Source organism: Gossypium hirsutum, chromosome A01, assembly GCF_007990345.1.
Source record: "Gossypium hirsutum isolate 1008001.06 chromosome A01, Gossypium_hirsutum_v2.1, whole genome shotgun sequence".
Taxonomy (NCBI): Eukaryota; Viridiplantae; Streptophyta; class Magnoliopsida; order Malvales; family Malvaceae; genus Gossypium; species Gossypium hirsutum.
The window spans coordinates 49603654-49608361 of record NC_053424.1 but is presented as its reverse complement, the minus strand read 5'-3'; the positions used below and the strand labels follow the sequence as shown (position 1 = coordinate 49608361).

At 32.6% G+C, this 4708-nt stretch overlaps 1 long non-coding RNA gene across 1 annotated transcript; it reads left to right on the top strand.

The window, feature by feature from the left end:
• The first annotated feature begins 203 nt into the window (after positions 1-203).
• LOC107934779 (uncharacterized) lies at positions 204-1182 on the top strand. The gene is made up of 2 exons (XR_001694060.2): positions 204-389; positions 833-1182. It is a non-coding gene; the product is annotated as an uncharacterized lncRNA (long non-coding RNA).
• The last annotated feature ends 3526 nt before the right edge of the window (positions 1183-4708 follow it).

The following is a 4708-nucleotide window of genomic DNA, read 5'->3' as shown; positions in this document are numbered from 1 at the left end:
ACCAAATATCAATATTTAAATATATATATATATGTATAGATATATATATTACGAAATGAAGGGGAGAAACGTAAAAGAAGAGTGGTTTGAAACTTTAGGAAGTGAAGCTTAATTAAATGAGAGTATGAAGAAGTACTTACAAAGTAAAGAATATGTGCTTTGTCACATGTATAACAGCAAAGTAATTTATTCCTTCTTTGAATGAACTCCTTTCACTAATCATTGATATCCTATTTATTTCTTCTTTTTAACCTAATCTTGACCAATGACCATCTTTATTTCAATAACCCATTTATATATAACCCAAAGCCTCCCATTTCTGCCTCACCTAAACCACATGATGAGGATATCCTTACTGTTCTCTCTTTTCCTCCTTGCTCTTGCCTCAGGTTTGTCCTTTCATCTTTCAATTTTGTGTGTTTGGATGATAGATTTCAAGTGGTAAATTCAGCCTCCAAATTCTTGGTAAAAAAAAATCTTGAATTTGAAATAGGGATAGGAATTTTAAGTAGCTCAAATTCTCTCTCTTTTCAAATCTAAATCTACTGGAAATTGGTTGATATTTTACTAAAAATTAGCCTTCATTATGTTTCATTCTTCAAATTCTAGTCACACAAGTCATTTCAATATATATATATATTGTGCTATTGCATGTTTTTCTTATTTATTTATTCTACGATCACTTGTCTATTAATAATAAAATTTTGTTTCTAAAAAGTACTTACCCAACCAATACAATCGAATCCCAAGTGAAAAAAAATGGAAAAAATACTAATATTTTAAAAAGTTGGAATTTGGGATGATATAATAAGTTTGTTGTCATCTGCAACAGCTGAGTTTGGACCTTCAATGGGTATAAAAGGTGGAAATGCAGCAAGGATCCCAGAACATACATGTCATAAAGTTATAGAGACAAACACATGTGAGTTGCAGAAATGCATCCACGAATGTTCCAAGGAACCTGCTGGTGTCGGGGACTGCACAGATTACAATGTTTGTTATTGCACTTTTTATTGTAAGGATCCCCCTCTGTGATTCATTCATATCCCTTTCAACACTTTGAATTTGTTCTTCTTTTTTTTCTTAGATCTAGAAATTGATAGCAATGGACCCCTTTCCTGTTTTCCTTGTCTTCTATGTTTCTTATGACAGATAATTAACGATGTTTCACCGGTTGTCCAATTGCATTTATTTCATTACAACAGTAGAATTTTTGTTAGGGGTGAACTTGCCGAGTTTTAATTTGGAGAAAGAAGTTTTTCAGTGTGAGGCAGGTTCATTTTTGAGTAAGATTTTCGGGTCGGAGTGGGACCGGTTCACGCAAAATTCAGCTTACCCAGCATGATATATTTATTAAACTTTTTCTTCTTTTTTTTTAAAAAAAATTATAATTATATTTTGTAATCATAATTAATTAATTTTATAAGAATTTATAACATATATCTAATTTGATTTTGTAAAATATTAATAAAGTATAAAATTCTTGCACGAGAACGGAGTACATAAATAAAATTCGAATCAAAATCAAGGGGCTCAATTGCAATCGCTAAATTCAATGATAAAATGGGGCGATTAAGTGTATTAATGAAGTTACACTATTTGCTTATTTGAATTATGATCACATGGACTCCATTGTTTAGAATATAGGAAAGTAATAAATAAATAAATTATGTTTATATTATTCAATTTAAAATAAAATATTTTATTAATTAGTAATTTGGGTAAATAAATTAATCTAAATTACAAAAAGAAAACAAATTTACTTATGGTGGAGGTTAATGCATGTTTGTATGTTGAAACATCAAATTTATGTATAAATAAAAATAAAATAGTTAACTTTTGTGAATATGACTCATTCAATAAAGTGGCAAGTCAAAAATATCCATTGAATGAAAAAATAACAACAAAAAGTCCAGTGAGGAGAAGCTTATTCGATCCATATTCCCTCAGCCAGCATTCAAATCGTTTGGATATTCCATCCCAAAAAAGAAAAGAAAAAAAAATCATTTGGATAGAGAAATTAAATTCTGATATTTAAAATCTAAATTTTACTTTACCTAATTTAGTGCATTTATTTTTGTAATAAAATAATTTAATATAAAAAATTACATCCGGATGGTGATGAATTGAGAGAGAGGTAAGTGAAAACAAAGTTTTAATTGATGCTAGCTTGTAATTAAAGCTATTTCTTTTCTTCTTCTTCTTTTTTATCGAAAATGTAATTGAAGCTACTTGGTACCATACCATATATATATAACTAGCTTGTTTGCATGGGACAGTTTTATTTCTTTAATATATATTAAATAAATTTTATTTATTAAAATATTTTTAAATAAAAATGAAATATTATCTTATAATTTATTATTATTTAAAATTTTAATATAATAAAAAGACATTATGAAATTTATTAAATTTTAATTAAGGTATAACAAAATATTTAATATATAACTTAATAATGCTTCAAAAAAAAATAATCTAACCCATTTTCTTATTGAGCAAGGGGTACGAAATAAATCAGATTGATTTTTCGATCAAAAGCACTATGTGTAATCTTCAGTTTTTCCTATTTCTCTATCCCTATCCCATAGGTACAACATTTGAATCAATAGAAAACATTTTTCTCCTATATGAATCAATATTATTACATTCCAATTCCTTACTGATTCCCCCAAGGAAAATCTCGAATTGGATCCCAAATTGGCAGGTTAGTGTGAGCTTGTCTATGCAGTTATGCATTCTTTGACTAGGAATCCATTTTCTGAAAGATCTTGGCTTTTGTGCATCGGTGAGTCTATAAGATCTTTTCGACTACTTATGTTATTTTGAACGGATATCTATATGATCCAACTGATTGCATAAAGCCTGTGGTAGCAACGAAACCGAGGAAAGCATATAGAAAAGATAGTTCTTTCTTTCTATTATACTAGTATTTTCTATTCTATTTTTTCTATTCTATTAGTATTAGATTAGTATTAGTTAGTGATCCTAACTCAGTGAGCCTTTTCCTCTGTGATTAACTGTTGGTGCCAGTCCTAGTCCTACATTACTTTTTGTCCCTACGGGCTATGGAGAAAGGGGGCTCAGCAAGAAAAGGATGTACCATGAGAGAAGCAAGAAGGTCAACCTCTTTCAAATATACAATATGGATTTTGGCAATGCAATAGAGTTGGGTTTTCATGCGAATCTGAATGAATCATCTTTTCCACAGAGGTAAATCCTTACCCGTTAGGCAAGAGGATATCAAGTAACGAATTCTGTTCAGTAGGACATGTATTTATATTACTATGAAATTCATAAATGAAGTAATTAATCGTAGGGTTACCATTATCCTATTTGTAGTGACGAATCTTGTATGTGTTTCTAAGAAAAGAAAATAAATTTTTCAAAATTTCGGGGTCTTAAAAAGTCGTGGAAGCACATAAGAACTCTTAAATGGAACTGGAAAAGAGATGTAACTTTAGTTCTTTCAGAAATAGTAAGATCTTTGGTGCAAGAAGAAGGGGTTGATCCATATCATCTTGAATTGGTTCTGATTTCTCTATTTTTTTAAGAATACCGCTTCTCCTACTCATATTGAATAGAACATGCTGAGGCAAACCTTCTTCATGTAAAACCTGTTTTATTTAAATCGATATAGTCGTATGGTTTTATGAAACCATGTGTATATGGATCAAATCCATAGTCAATCTTATTTCTGATAGGAACAGTTGACAATTGAATCCAACTTTTTCCATTATTTTCGTATCCGTAATAGTGCGAAAGGAAAGCCTGACTCCAAGTTGTTCAAGAATAGTGGCGTTGTTGAGTTTCTTGATCTTTTGACTCATGATTAGTTAGTTTTATTTCTTGATGAGCAGGGAAGGGATAAAACTCAGTGGTAGAGTGTCACCTTGACATGGTGGAAGTTATCAATTCGAGCCTTATTATCCCTAAACCCAATGTGAGTTTTTCTATTTTGCCTTACCCCCCACTTTGATTAAATAAGAATAAATAAGAGGCTTGTGGGATTAACATGAGGGGGTAGGGATGGCTATATTTCTAAGAGTGAACTTCAATTGAATATAAAGTGCATGGATACAAGTTATGCTTTGGAATGAAAGACAATTCCGAGTTGACTTTATTTACGAACAAGGAAGCCATAAGTAATGCAACTATGAATCTCGTGGAAAGTTCGATCCTGGCTCAGGATGAAGGCTGGTGGCATGCTTAACACATGCAAGTTGGACGAGAACTGGTGTTTCCAATGGCGAACGGGTGAGTAACGTGTAAGAACCTACCTTTAGGAGGGGAACAACAGTTGGAAACGACTTCTAATATCCTACACAGTTCAATTTATCAAAATGTTTTAGCATACAATTTAGGGTCTAGTTAGTTCTTATCGACCCTACAGTAGGTCCATAGTCGATCGAAGTGACCTGTACGACCCTAAGGAAAATTTCAGAAATTATGGGCCCACATGTTCGTAAGGCTTGCCTGTATGGGCCCACACACCCAAATTGGCCTTTGTCCGTGTGGCCCACATGGCCTGGTCCAAAATCCATACGCCAGTGTGACATGCCTGTGTGGGTCCACATGCCCAGATTGGCCTTTGCCCGTGTGGCCCACACGGCCACACTCGAGCCATCACACAACTGTGTGTTGCGCACAGTCATGCATTTGTCGACCACACGACCGTGTCTCGCACAAGGCCTTCCATACGGGCGACCAC